This window comes from Cupressus sempervirens, chromosome 6 (assembly GCF_028749045.1).
Source record: "Cupressus sempervirens isolate cs-2001-9-10 chromosome 6, ASM2874904v1, whole genome shotgun sequence".
NCBI lineage: Eukaryota > Viridiplantae > Streptophyta > Pinopsida > Cupressales > Cupressaceae > Cupressus > Cupressus sempervirens.
The window spans coordinates 624,926,720-624,943,232 of NC_143123.1; positions in this window are offsets into that span (position 1 = coordinate 624,926,720).

The window sequence follows — 16,513 nt, forward strand, 5'->3', positions numbered from 1 at the left end:
CTTTAACAAGGTCACATTTAGCAACTTGTTTTGCAACCTTTAATAGGGTTGACTCCTCATAGAGCTCACTTCATGAGAGTGAAAGTTGGTAGCATGTTACTCGTGGGTTTTACTAAATTAGGCTTTCATGTTAAATCGTAGTGTCATTCTTGTGTGGATTTTATTTGAGATGTTTTACTGTTCTTGGTTTACATTCGGCAACATTTGCTACTACTAGATAGTGGACTGTAAGTTTTTTGTTGTTGATTATTTCTATAGAGACTGAGCTGCTTAATGATTAGATATGAAGTATTTAAAGTAAGTAAAAGTTGAATCATTATATCTAGACTTGAGGATAACTGATTCACCCCCCCCCCCCCCCCCCCCCTCCACTCTCAGTTATTCTAAAATATTCTAACATGTAACATGTACAAGCTTGCTAAGTCCCATACATAGGATGTGCATCTAGACATGTATGCTAAATCTTATATTTGGGTAACACATAAGGATTTTCTAAATCTCATATATAGGTAACACATTCAAGTACAACATGCTAAATCCCATACATGGGTAATGTATTTTTTTCTATGGTTCAAAATGTGATGTACATTTCTTATTGGAATTAATCACACCCCTCCTCTCTCTTCTTCTTTCAGTCAATGATGTCTCTCTTATTATGATCTTGGAGTTAGCAAAGACTTAAACCCTTGGGGGCTTAATGCATTCTTTGTCTCCTTGGTTATGATAATATTGACTTATGTCCTATTCTCTATGTTACCAAGAGTTTGAATCAAGTCCACATTCTCGCTAAAGTGGGGGCTAAATGTAATGTTGTAAATTGGAAGTACTTCAATTTAGTGATGGTTTTGCACCTATTTATTGTGAGATCATCATCTCCTTTCATATCTCCTCTTTTCTTCCCTTTTTTTCTTATTTCTCATAGTTGGAATTGGGGTAATACCTAATTGATCCTCTTTAAAGCTCTTATTTTCATGACTTAAAGTTTGAGGTAGGATCTAATGACCTAGGTCCTCCCTTTCATTCATCCAATCACTCAAAATATATTTTTCACACTATAATGGTCATATCTAACAAGTTGTACCTAATGCTTGGGATCTGATACCTATTTTGGGACCAAAAAGGAGATCATAGGGTTTTGTGCCTTGGTTGGCAAGGACATAGTGCATCCCTTCATGGGTCCTATCTTGGGTCCCCTTCTTGGATCTTGAGTTTGGGTTTACCCACAGTACAAAAGTTAAGGTAGGTTGGTGATGGGGGAAAGTTAATTCCAACCCTTTTATAAACCCATCCATTTTTCATATCATATCACGAGTTCATACTATACACACACAAGCGTTCACACATTAGAGCACTCAAGTTCTTAGAAATTCAAGTCTTCAAGTATTCTTCAAGAAAATTCCTCCACTAAGGATCAAAGATTCAATCATTCAAGAAAATGAAAGGAGTTTGTTTTCAAGATCTCCCTCAATCCATTCAAGAACCTTTGTTGCATCTTCTACATCTATTCATCCACATTCTTGATCCAAGTCAATTTGTAAAGAGAGCTCATTGCATTTGATTCAAGAGATCCTACTATTGTAAGATGAATTTGTACATTTAATTTACAATTCTATGATTCAAATATTTCTATTCAAGGTTAATTTCTAAACTAGAGTTTGACCAAGGCAAAACCCCCATCAATAAACAAAACCCTTTTTTTTGTTGCAAGTTTTGGATCTTGGATTGGTAAACAAATTGTAGACTTGGATAACCTTTTCATCATTTTGCTAAACTTCAAAATTAGAGACAAGGTTAGATACCATTGATCTAGGACACAATGCTCCCCTAGTTTACAAGAAAGTCAGCCTCGTGTGAAAGTCACCCCTGCCAAATTGTTGAACAATTTTTGGGTTTTGTAGATTTCAACATATCAAGCCCAGATCCAACATTATTTGCCATTGTAAAACAACACATCAAGTAGAAAATTAGATCCAAAAGATGAGTCTTCTAATTCCCCTTGTTATTTCAACATATTTACTTATTATATCTACATATCTTTTCCTAGATCTCATTATAACTAGGGTTTAAAGGACTTTAAAAAAATTTCCCTCATTCTACTCACTAGATCCTAGCTTTGCATTAGTGCTCCTTAATCAATTGCCTAGCACTAATATTTCTATAGATCTAGTCATTTAGAATTGGGATTGAAATGACCAATTTCCTTAATTCCCTCTTTGAGTTGTGTAAGTGTGGTTATGTGATAAACTTAGGGTTTATTTTCTTGATTCACATTTCTAGCTTAATAGTTAGTTTTCAAAATTTTAGACTTGTCATAGTCTGACAAGTCCAACAACTCTAATGGTATGAGTTTTTTCTTAAATTTAGGTTCCTCAAAATTTTGAAGTTTGAAACTCTAAGATTAGGGTTTTAAATGGTGATGTTAGTGTTAAATAGTCAATTATAAAAATAATTATTTTTCAAATTTTTGGTCATTATGTTCTTTTTTGATTTTTGATTTTAGAGATTCCTCTGTGATCCCTAACCTCTATGTGTTTGAAGCTTGAGATTCCTTTATCGTAGAATTTGTTTCACTTAAGATGTATTTCCTTGTGGAGTCATCTCATTTCATTTGTAGGTCTTCTTCTATGTTTGGTTGATTTCACCTTCCATTGCCATTTTGGTTTTAGTTTCTTTATGTGCATTAAGTTTGGTCTTTTTTCTATCTCTAGGATTGTCTTTGTTTTTTGAATCATTATTGGGCTCATTTAGATGCTATATTCAAAGCATTTCATGTAATCCTTAAGTTCCAGGGTTTCATTATAGGGTTGATCATTTGCATCTTTGCAACATTTAGGCTAGGTATTATTTCCTTTTTGTTCTCATCTAAGTGTCCTTCCACTTTTGAAATTTTAGAGTTCACATAACTTTGAACACTTTGATTCCCTAAAACCCCATTTTTATTTCAAGTCTAGTTGTGTTTTTCTGTCCAAGTCTTGGGGAACTTTAGACTTGTAGAGTTCTTAGACTCTGCCAAGTTTGATGTCTACATCTACTCAACATCATTTGTCTAAGGCAGGTCATGATGATGTAGGATCAGAGTTGTTGATGACCAAACACTCCAAACTCCCCATCATTTTTTCTGTCCTTTCTCTCCACATCAAGCATAAATTGGTGAATTGTATAATCACCTTCAAAGTTGTTATAATTTCATAGCTTCAACACTCTGACACCTACGAAATTCCAAACCTCCATATTGAACTCCCATGCTAAGGCATTTACAAACATCAGAGTTTGGAACTTGTCAGTCTTTAACAAGTTCAAACATCTAAAAACCATATTTTAGAGGAAAATATGCCTACTTTTATTTCTTCACACTTTGATCCAACATTTGCATTTCAAAGCTCTAAATATTTAATGTTTTTCCTTATGGTCATTCTGATTCCTCTCATCAATTTTTTCATTTGTGTTTTAGTTTTTTAAGGTCATTACTATTTTCTAATCAATTTTCCAATATTTCTTAGTATAGTTTCATGCTTTCAATAAAGTTGTTGACAAGCATCCTTTGTGTATATATCAAGATGGCTTCTCCTCACAAGCTAAGATGGTGTCTATAAGGTTAGTAAAGTACAAATACTAGGGTAACCTATTCTAGTTAAATTTCATTGACCATAATTCTAGGGTTAGAGATACATGGTTAGGGAATTCTCGACTAGAATAATTTCCTTGAATAATGCAAGAAGTCACTAGGTTGATTTGAGATGTGCGTGACAATGGTATTGATAGGCTTGGTGAATGCTAAAACCTATCCCATTGTAGTAATATCCTCAAATCTTATTAGGACATTGGCATATCATTACGTGTCTGATAAGAAGGTGGTCAACAAGTTAAGTAGTAGAGTATTATTGGACCTAAGGCTAGAAGTCATTGAATATTTCTTCCATTTCTTCCACATCCCAAAATTACATACATTTTATAAGAACACTTTAGAAATTTCTATTTGATGGTTCAAAGAGAACAAGGATACAACATATAGGTTGATAAAAGACAAGTATTTGATTGAGTCCACTCCCTACGCTATAGTGAATAAAGTAGACATGAGATGGGGTTGCATGGTTGAGGACATTAGATAAACAATCATGTTATTGAGAGAGTGGTTGGTTGGTAGTTGGAAAGGTAACTTGAGAATTGGATGATCAATTTCATTGAGAAGATTGAGAGTCAAAGAAATATAATTGACTGGGAAACCATAATCAATGATGTGTTTCATGATCAGCTTGTCTTAGTGAAGGAGGATCCTAGTGTCTGCATGACCTCCTAGGTGGTTTATTTGTTGTCTGCCAAGGGAGAGTATTCAAGTCTCACAAAGAAGGGTTTAATCAAAGATGATAAAGTATGACCACACATGGTCTAACATTAGTTAACAATGAATAAGTTGAGGGATGTGAGTCATGAGTTTAGGATCATTAATGATGCATTCTTATTTGTAGTCCTCTATCATATCAAGGGTGACTACTCGAAGATACTATTTATTAAAGTCACTTCTTTAATTAGCCAATTGTGAAAATATTATGACTAGTTCCAAAAATTAACCAACATCAGGATCTTAGGTGCTACAATATACACAAAGAAGCTTCCCGTATATCCATTGGATAAGTTGGTATAGTTGGAGATTGGCAAGCATCTTGAAAGTGCCTATGAGAATGTCAAGATAAAGCACAAGCATTGCTAGGACTTCCTAATTTCCATTTGTTCATGTACCAATATTAATATGAAGCCATTGAGAACTTCCTTTGTAGTGTGGGAAAACTACCCCTTAACAAATTTTAAAAAGATTTGACAAGTGTTTGATTCAATTGGTTATTTTAGCAAGGTAAGGATAAGAGGATATGTGCATGAGCCACATATCAAAGATCATTGGATCAATTTCTTAGATTACCATGATGTCATTGTAAGAGATTACTATAGAACGAAAGTAGAGCTTGCAAAATTTTCTCAACAAATAGATATACCAAGGAAAGTTTGGGACAAGAATTCAAACAATGTTCTAGATCCATTGTATAATAGAGATAAGATATATGAGCAAGTAGTAGTGAATGTTGAAGTGGCCCACCCTAAAATGTACAATATAGGACAAGGCGTGTGAGTGACCTTACATTGAGATGGGTCTTAAGGCCCTTCAAATTGGATCCAATGCCTCAAAGATCTTAGTTCAAAGCACTAATGAAGCTAGATAAAGGTAAGGGTAAAATTAGTCACCATTCCCACTTAGACCCCTACAATGCCTCATAGGCTAGAAATGGTATACATGCATTCAAGGCATGTGGCTTATGAGGTAACTACCAAGGATGAAAAGGGTAAAAAGATAAAAAAACATCAATATTTGAAGGGAAACCACAACAAGAGGAGGGACCTCAAAGAAGCCTATATTAACAAATAAAAGAACTAGTGGTACACCTTCACCATTTATGGAGGCCATATATGAAGAAGAGGAAGATGATGATGAAGACGATGTCCCTTTGTTCCAAAGGACTAGGTAGATGACAGTCACAACTATAGAAAAGAGAAAAAAATAGCAAGCAATAGTACCTCCCCAATCTCAAGTAAAACCTATCACAATTGAGGAGTCAAAAGAGGGAGAGAAAGATATGGGAGAATATTTGGGGTCAAGCACCTTTGATGTCACAGACTTTGATTTTACACTTCCAAAGTAGAGTGAGTTTGATATTTTTTCCTATTGATGCACCAATTGTTGAGACAAAGAAGGTTGTATAAGAACAAAGAACTAATAAGACCACTAAAGATGCACAAGCTTTAATAGATCCTCCTTAGGATGCATATACAAAGATAGAAAAGGAGCTTGAGAAGGAAGTTGTTGAGAAAAAGGAGCAAGATAAAGAGGAGATAAGAGAGGAATGTGAAATAAGGACTGATGAGGCAACAAAGGAGCCCAAGGGCAGTGAATCCTAATCTATGCCATAGGTGAAGACTCAAGAAAAAGTTGTTTCTCCTCTTTATACCACCAAAGAAGAAATAGGCAAGCGTAAAGGATTAACCAATTGAAGAGTAGTAGATTCCATAAGTATCATCATTAGAAGTTCCAATGTTTCTTCCCAACAAAGAAGAGCATAAATAAGATAAAATGGAGGAGAAAGTTATGGAGGAACAAGTAGAGGAAACATAAAGGTGAGCAAGTTGAGATTCCCCCTACTAGGGGGCAAGCAAATATTCCACTATAGGCATCATCCACTTGTATGAAGCCAATATGGCTATCCAAGGAAATTCAACCATATAAGAGAACATATACCACATAAGAGGACACAAACAATCTCTTGGTAGGAAGTCATTCCAAGAACCTAAGGTGAATAGGGAAGCTCGCAAAATATATGACCTGACTCAAGACACATCTAGCAGTTGGAAGGCATGCATAGTTAATCCTCCATCTAAGAAATTTTTTAGAATTAACACTAGTAGATCAAGGAGATCAATCTAGGAGAACCAACCTGTGCAGGTGGGAAGGCTTTAGTGATATTGAGTATGAAGCACTTGTTCAATTACATTGATTTAGATGAGTTGTAGATATAGAGGCTTCAAAAGAATAATAAAGTACTAAAAAATTTTAAAGAAAAGATGGTGGTTCCCATTGATCTAAGTAATTTGAATGCCACATTATAGGTTGTACTTGAAAATTGAACCACTCCAACAATTCATATAGATTCTTTTATTGATACTTGTCTATGATGGAAATGAAAGGTTGTTGCCTCTAGGGCTAAGTGTATATAAATAGTGTTGTGAATCATTCATTCTACTGTAGATAATAAGGCTATGCTTCATGACATGGTCAAGGGTGATAATAGCATTTTGGATCAAGCCCATGATTGGAAGCCATTAGAGCCAACCTCTAGAGAATAAGGAAGCAAAGCTTTGGAAAGCTATTGAAGCTAGATCAAGATACAAAACTAGTTAAGTTTGATAATTGGATCAACACTATTGGTTCATGCACTGACAAAATACTACATATGTTCACAAAGATCGAAGATATCAAGAAGGAAGCATTTGAGAAGATAGGTAAAGGAGACCTCTTTTTCAACAAAGTGAGTCACAAGATATATCAATATGATTAGAAGACACAACTCTATCTAGTAGAAATGGTGAAACAAAAGTTAAAGGGTTCATTTGAAGTTGTCAACACTAAAGATGACCTTTGTTGGTTGTTCCAAAATGAAGAGGAAATCAAGAAGGCCAACATGAAGATCCCAGAGTTACAATCTCTTGCGCAAAAGGTAATTTTTTTTTTCAACAAAAAATAGAAGAACCTTTTCACAATGGAGATTATTGATCCATTTGACATCATAGGAATCATCAAAATATTCAAAGTGGAACATCTAGGGGTCCTATAGAAGGAATAAGGGAGAAAACCTAAAACCCAATTTTGCAGTTTTGGACATAGTATTTTTTTGTAGTATTCCAAAATTTTGGACCCCTAACAACTCTAAAAACTAATCAACACTTAAAGAAATTTTAAAGTTAAATTTTAGATTTGGAGTTGGGTTCCACAATTTTTGGTTAGCAATACATTTTCACATTTTTCTTCGCTAGTTTTAAATTTAGAAAGCTTCCATGCAAGTTTATGGAAGAGATAAAGTATCTTGGAGTTATCAACCAATTAAAAATCATAAGATAAGACCATGTATACATTTTGATGACATTTTTAGAAGTGGAGTTTGAGGTGGTTTTTGAAGACTAGTTTTTGCTATGGTTTTATCTTCTTCTCTTCCTTTTCTTTTGCCCTAGTTTTCTTAACATGTAATGGCTCTATGCACATTGCAAATGGATAAAATATCATGCATGCTAGTTAGCAACTAGTTTATGAGTAAATTAGCTTACATATAATTGTAATTGAATTGTTTTATTAGCTTTTTACATAGGAGAAACTCTAGCTTTGAATTTGTTAGTTTAGGAGTTGCTTCATTATAAATCACAATTGTATGATGTGATTATGGTCAACAATTTTTACAATAAAGTTTATGCAATTGATGCTTCAATACATAGTGTGGTATACTTGCTTGTATTTGAATTTTTTTGAATTGTGTTATGCTAATTTATGAATTCGATAGAACCAATTGCTTTATTGTGATTAATTTATGTAATTATTAGTTTTTTTGGAATATACTATTGTTGCGAACACTTCAAGAAAAGATTTTTTTGTTGGTGTGTTGATATAAATTCATCTTGTGTATGTGCACATTGGAGGTGGCTTGCAATTGATGAGTTTTGATAAATTTTTTAGCATGAATGTTGATGGTATTCTTTTGGGGGAGTATCCTAAGCATTGGTGAGCTGGTAGTATTGACATGTTGCATTCATGACTGTGTTTGTCATTGATGTCAACATATCAGTAAGTCTATAAGATTGGCAGAGTAGCAGATAGACATCAAGATCATACGAAAAGAGGTTTGATGATATGATGATGTGTGGGTAAGGACATCTTCCACACTATGTCCTGATGATGATGTTCAATGCGCGTAAAGTAAGTTGAAGATGTATGGAAGATATGTTTGATTTACAGTGAGCAGTACAGAGACAAAGTACCTGAGAAGCAGTTTTCAATGATTGCATTATATCTTCTAATAGAGATATAATTTGGTGATGTGAAATTGGTCTGAGACAGAAGATAGTCTAATGGTGACGTCAACGAGTGTGCAAGCCCTAGTATCATACGTGTGAGAAGTTGTATGGACTATGAGCTGACAGTGCTATTGTAATTACAAATTAATTAATTATTTTATTATAATTAATTGGGAAAACCTAAAGGTCAACTCAAGGAATTATTTTGAAGATATGATATAAAGGAAATATGTTTTCCTCCTTTATAATGGTGTGTGTGATCAAGTATTGAATGTGAAGTAATCAAGGAAGTGCGAAAAGGGGTAGAGTGTTTGGTGAATAAGAGTAAGTGATCCAAGGGATTATTAGATGTGAATTTTGTGATTTGATAACAAGATCAGAAGGAGAAAAGGTCTAGTTGATAGGATAGAGTAAGAGGAAGGAGCAGTATATTACAATTCTATTATTCTGCAAGGAATACTACAAAGATAATTTAGATAGTAGGTTCAATGGTCTTGCCCTTGAAGCTATTTGGATAGTGGGTCCATCTCCCTACAACGACTCCTAATAGGTTTGGAATCTTCTAACAGGTATTCAAAGTCTCCTAATGGGGACTCATATGTATTGAATGTTTTATAGACTCCTAATAGGGTCCATCCTCTAACAAGGAACATTTATATTAGTATATCATCTTGTGGGTACCATCCCCACTGGAGTTTTCCCTCAGATCAAGGGTTTCCTTAGTTAACATATATGGTGTTATTGTGCATGAGTATCTGTTAAGTACACGAATTTACACCCAGTACTAAACTAAAAAGTTTAGTAATTTTGGCATAACATGGGAATCACTTCTTGGTGAGAAAGGCAATTGAAGTGAAACCTCCAGTTTGTAGGCCAGCTCCTATTAAATATTTATGTGAACTTTCCATGAATCTAATTTAAACTTGTGGGAAAAAGGATAGAGATTACTAAAACTAATTCTAAAAACCTACAATCTAAACTAAAGGGATAGGTGATACACCAAAAGTGATATGAAAGTGTGAGCACAAATGACAAAGAAGGATTATTTAATTACTTGAGTAGATACAAAAAAATTCTTTTCTTTAAAGATTTGCATAAATAATTTTTAATAAGGTATGAAGAATGAACTTGCCAAAGGAGGAATATAGATGCCTCTCTCTTATCAGTTTTACCTTTCTAAAACACAGATTACAACCTGCAAATAAACTTACTCCTCTACAGTCAGGTGCTAGAATGAGACAAAACAACAAGGAAAAATAACATTTCACTAATTGTTCTTATCAAATCACTCTAACACTACACATGAAATTGCATAAAGAAAAGAAGGTTAAAAAATAGACACAAATAACATAGACTCAACAGTTGTCACTTGTATTAAGCTTTCAAAGATGAATTAGAAATTTTTGCAAAACAAAAATGCTAAGTACTCAAAAGTCACAAAAACATTCTCTAGATAATCATAACTCCTCCAAAATGAGTTCAAAAACTCACTAAATACCATGCCCAACTCTTGCATCAAGTGTAAAAGTATAGCCCAGAAATGAGGACTTAGAAACTTCTAAAAATGAAGTCTCATTACTCATTAGACTCCACTAACTCATAACCACCCCCATGACTCATCATAAACCACCCCCAAACACTCCAATTGTTCATAAACAATTTTTAACTACCAAGGTGAAGTCAAATTCGACCCCAAAGCCCTATATTCTCTCCACATGTTTCCCAACTGATTCCTCCCTTAAAGACCATGACACATAAATGAAGTAACTCACCCTTCTTTTGCATTAAAAATAGAAAAATATTAAATGATTCATAATTAGATCATTTTAATATTTTTCTTTACAAAAATATACTTATGTAAAAAAAAGAAACTCTGACATAAATCCTAAGGAAAAAGCCCCCCTGCCCCCCTCCCCCCCCCCCCCCTCAACAACACAAATGCAAATATTTTCAAAAGGGATTAAAATCCCATGAAAAGGCAATATATTTCTAAAATTATTAAAAGTGGTTGAGGGCAGGATTTATCCCTTTGCAACCCCAAATTAGCTTCATTTTCACATTTACATTGTGAAGAATCTGGAAAGGTCAAGAGTAAAATGAGGGTTTCACTATTTTTTGTGTGCCGACATACATATTTGTTGGAGTTGGAAATCAAGGGTTTCTTGGTTTTTGATGGCCGTCACTGCTAAACTTACTTGTCTTTGAAGGATTCGTTAGTTTTGGAGTTGAAAGGAAACACAACTTGAAGCTATGATGGATTATTTTGTTGCTCACCACTCGATAGGTATGAGTATCCCTTGTAAATTTTTGCAAGATTGTTTTCGCCTGGAATGAATGTCATAATGCAAAAAAGCTCTGTATGCATATGTAGAATACTTTCCAATTTTAGCATTTTTACATAGAGGTTTTTTGGTTAAAATAAATGGGTTCTAGAAGTTATCATTTTCACGAAAACCCAAATGGGGTTTCTGTAGTGTAACCGCTTGAACTGATTCACAACAAATTTTAGATCTTCAACCCACAATACAAATGCTTCTACTTCCTCCAGTGCTTTAACTAGTCTCATAGAAGGTCTATGGGTAAACCATGCAAAATGCCTCTTCATTTACCCCTTGAATAGAAACTCATTTGTACTGAACATAGTAACGAACACGTTCATGGATATCTTGAGATAGTTGATGGTTTGTTGTATTCCCATCTACGTCTGTAGCATCTATCAATTGCCCAAATTTTGGTTAAGAGATTTTAGTCCCTAATATTGCAAGGACAATCTTTAATTTTTTTATATGTGATTGTACCACTATTATCAGTGTCCATGGCTTTAAACATCTCCTTCAAACCCATTATTTTCTCTTCTGGTAGATCTTCAACAATCGCCTTTAGAGCAATTTTAGCTTATTCATTGCCCCAAATTACTTCATCCTAACTAGTACAACAATGTCAACATTTGTACCACTAGATATAGATGGCCATGGATCACTTGTAAAATCAACATGACTATACAATATAGTATCAAAAATGCCTTGTTCTGACTCTACCCAAAATGGAGGGACACCAACTTAGAAGAATGTATAGTATTACTCTAGCAACACATATGTCTATCTTTGGTCCATAGCCCCAATGCAAGATTTCAAGAGCCAATATGAATGGGCCACAATATATCTGAATATATCACTTGGATCATTAAAGTGGGAACTACTAAAGCAGTTGCCACTTATAACTCCATTTTTTTAAAGATCTAGCTCACTGGATGATTTCTTCTGTGAATGTTGATGTTTCTTGAATTCAAATTTGAGAAACTCTAAAACAAAACTCATTCATAGAAATGGAAATAAAGTCCTCAGTTTTAGTACTTTTGACCTTTACCATGTTGCCGCCAAGTACCAAAATATCCAATATTTGCATCAGTTCATCACTCTTCAATTCCATGAAAACATTTTTCCTATGTACCATGCTCCTCCAGTTATTTCCTTTGAAGGTGTCAATTTTGATAGCATATAAAACTTCTTTGCTTGATTCCATTTGGGTCCTTTAAGAATGAGACAACATCCAAAATGAGGTAATCTAGCTGTGAAGTTGATTTCTTTGTATGTGAGCCTTGTTTATATGGTCTTAAAGATGTCAGTGGTTTAACATCAAGAATAGTATCTACATTTCCATTGCTTGATGAGCTAAGGGAAATTTGCTTGCTAATGTACTTTGCATTGTATGTACTTATTTTAAGTGCCACTCTTGCCCTTTTCTCACTTAAACCCCAACCATTTGTAGTAACACTCATATTCTACCATTTATCCTTCAGATCAACATTGGATCGTGAAGCAAAGCACAAACTCTAGTTAGGGTCTTTCAAAATTACACGCCATTTACCAAGTCCATATTTCTCTACCCTTGCCCTAAGAGCAGACTCCTCTTCATGTGTCCACTTCTATTTTGGAGCTCCCATTTATTAAAAATTCTTAACAATATTGTGCCACACTAAATCTTTAATCCTGACTGTTCTTTGCCTTAATGCTCTATTTTTCTAGAAAGTCACTCTCTTCATTTTCTTGATACTTGAACTGGTATTTCATGAGGTTCGAGCATGGCCTTGTGACACTCATAAACTAACCTTCTATGATTTGCATCTGGTCCTTATGAAATCAACATGTTTGTTCTTGATTATAATGAAAGGTTTCATATCAAAATTAATATGTCCCTTTAACATTATATTTCTCTTTATTTTGTCATTTGAGAACATAGAATATATGTATTCAAAATAAGAAAAATATTGCATGTGTGGCTACGTAGTTGTAGGTGTTTAGTCATTGCTTAGATCTTTCAAGATCTAACCCCACTTTTTTCTATGCAGGAGAATGAAGATCGGGAATTGTCAAATCAAGAGCTAGACTAGGAGCAACATCGAAGATCATATAACCAATCAAACATTGAAAAGGCAATGACTGGTTACCTCTAACTCTAATTTCCTGTGTTATGCTTTTCTTATTCTCAATATGTATACAAGGTAGTAGTTAGACTCACGACTTGTGTGAGATTTTTCATTTCTAACATTTTCTAATCATTCCATACTTTATAAAACTAAAAATTTTACATATCTGTTGATGATTTATACAATAAACATTGTACTTCCTTTTGCTCATGATTTCTATATGATTGCAAAATTATGAAAGGTAGATTTATAGAAAATGAATGATTTCTTCTGCAATGTTACTATTAAGGTAAAATTCCAGCATATGTAGAATTTTAGTAACATTTTTGGCAACCTCTGTTGTATGTTTGCTTGCTATACATTTGACCAGTTTGTTTTATTCATTCGGCATAGAGTCTGAAATTATGCATCCCTAGCACCTAGACCTAACACAAAGTGACTTCTAAAGTTGCTGGTTTAATTTTGTATGCATGCACGTGAACTTAATAAAACTCTTATTAGGTTGATAGATATGCATGATCGAACTCAAGTATCAACTTTAGAAGTCAAAATTGTCATAGCTGACCATTTTGGTTATGTGTGGATGAATGCATGGATTTGAATGGATGCATGTATGTAGTAGATATATGGATATGCATATATCTATAGTTAGCAACTGGATTTATATAGCTACAGTAGTATGTATATGCATATGTATGTGTGTACTAGGTATGAGTAGACGTTCAAACACATAAATTGATGCATGAATAAATGAAATGGGCAAAAAATGATAGCTTAACAACATAAACCAGCAACTTGACTAACCTAAAACTACAAAACAAGACAAGAAACTAACCTACGACAGAAAACAACAAAAGACAAGTGCTTGGACAACACTTGAAAACTAAACTAAAATGTAGACATAGTTATTGAAAACAAGGAAAATAACCTAGTATATACAAGATAGGAGTGAAACTCATACCTTGAAATAGGTTTTGAGGTGAATCCCATTTACAAGGATTGGTAAAATGTCTCCTTCCATTGTGGGCAGCTAGAAAGCATTATGGTTCTTGCATTCAACAATTAGAAATGACCCAGCCCACATGTGATCAAACTTAGTATGATGGCCTGGCCTGCTTTTAAGAACATCCCATTTTAGCACAAGATCACCTACACTAAATTCTCTAGCTTTTTCTTTCCTATCAAAGCTTTTCTTGACTTGCATTTGCTGAAACTCCATAGTTTGCATAGCTTTTCTTCTACTTTCTTCCAACTCCATTAACTATGCACATCATACTAGAATAGGATCCCCTTCTTCAAAAAGAACTAGTTGAGTAGCAAGATCAAGAGCTAGTAACTTTGTTTCAATTGATAATCAAGCTTCTTTCCCATAGACCAACTGATAGGGTGAATTCCCAATAATCTATTTTGGGGTAATTCTATCAACCCATAAGGCAACCTTCAATTTAGAATGCCAATCTTGCTAATTCTCCTACAGAGTTCTTTTGATAATTCTTATTAGATTCTTACTGGAGGTTTTTGCTAACCCATTACCTTCTAGATAATAATTGGAACTAGTGTTGAGATGAATTCATGCTTGAATGCCCAATCAGTCACTTTTAATCCAATGAAAGCAAGTGCATTATCAGAAATGATAGAATTAGGTACCCCAAATCTGTTCACAATATCATCATAAAAATTAAGGACTGCTATCTCATTTGCCTCCTTTAGTGCTACTGCTTCTGTCCAGTGTGCAAAATAATTAGTAGTCATAATTATCCATTTGTGACCTACACTTGATAGAGGGTTGATAGGCCCTATAAAGTGAACACCCCATTTTTGTAAAGGTTGTTCTGTCTTAATTGGCTGCAAAGGCAAATTTGACAATCTTTCTTTTCCTCCAAACATGGCACATTTGACATATTTTCTAACATACGCATGACTATATTTAAAAATATTAGGCCAATAATATCCAACTCAAAGGATTTTATATGCTATTGTTCCAGGGGAAAAATGTCCTCCTGAATGACCAAATTCATGCAAGATATTTGTAACCTGATCTGAATCAATACATCTGAGAAGTACACCATTGTGGTCTTTTCTATACAAAATATCATTAATCAGGACAAAGGGAACATATTGTAACTGATAATACCTTCATTTTACCTTATCCAAATTGGCTGGACAGTCACTAGTTTTCAAGAAAAGAACCATATCTTGTAACCAGCTTGTTGGTCTGTCATTATTTTCTATAGTATCAATCATAAAAATAGCATTTCTAAAACCCCTTTATCAACAATCTATTCACACAAGCCTTTGCCTCTAACCAACTTGATTATTTGAATATCCATGTCATACTCCATGACCCATGCTATCCAACCAGCTCACTTTTCATTTAAATCCTTACTCAAAAGAAATTCTTTAACACTTGGATGAGCCACATGCAAAATTACTTTATTATGTATTAACAAGTGCCTAAATTTTTTAAGGCTCTTGATAATAGAAAGTACATGTTTCTCAACAAAATTGTACCTTTGCTCATAGTCTTCAAGTCCTTTGTTGAAAAAAGTGATTGGTTGTTCCAATCCTTCCAAATTCTTTTGTACTAACATGGCTGAAATAACATCAAAGCCCCCATATGCATAAAGAATAAAATCCTTACCAAAATCAAGATTTATCAACACTAGGGCTGGTGCTAACGCATCTTTAGTTGCCTAAAAATTTTCTTTTGCCTCTTTAGTCTATGCAAAAAAAAAGTTTTTCTTGAGCATAGTTGTTAGTGGCTTGAGCAATACTGCAATATTAGGAAGAAACCTTCTCACAAAATTTATACAGCCAATGAAACTTTGAAGACCCTTTTTATGTTGATGTATAGGCAGCTCCAAAATTACTACAACTTGTTCAAGATCCATAGTAATACCATCTTTTGATACAATATACCCAAGTAGTTTACCTTCATGGATAGAAAAAATACACTTCTTTGGGTTTAATGAGATACCAAATTCCCTGCAACACTCAAAGATCTACTTCAAGTGGTTAATGTAATCTGCTACCTTTTGAGAATAAATAATGATGTCGTCAAGATACACTAAAACAAACTTATACATCAGATTGTTGAAAGCCATCTCCATTACTTTATGAAAAGTTTTTCCAGCATTGGACAGTCCAAATGGCATTCTTTTATATGCCATTGTTCCCCACTTTGTAGTAAATGCTTTTTTGAATTGGTCTTCTTTCTTCACTAAAATCTAATTATAGCATGAATATCCATCCAACAAGGAAAACCATTTAGCCCCTGACACATACTATAATATTTGCTCCATTGATGGAAGTGGGTGTTTATCTTTTAACAAAACTCTATTCAAGTCTCTTAAATCTACACACAACCTTAATTCTCCATTCTTTTTCCTTACAGGGACTAAATTAGCAACCTAGCTTGTATGCTTGATGGGAAAAATTATTTTTCTTTCAATTAGCTTTAAAACTTCCATTTGCATTAAAGGC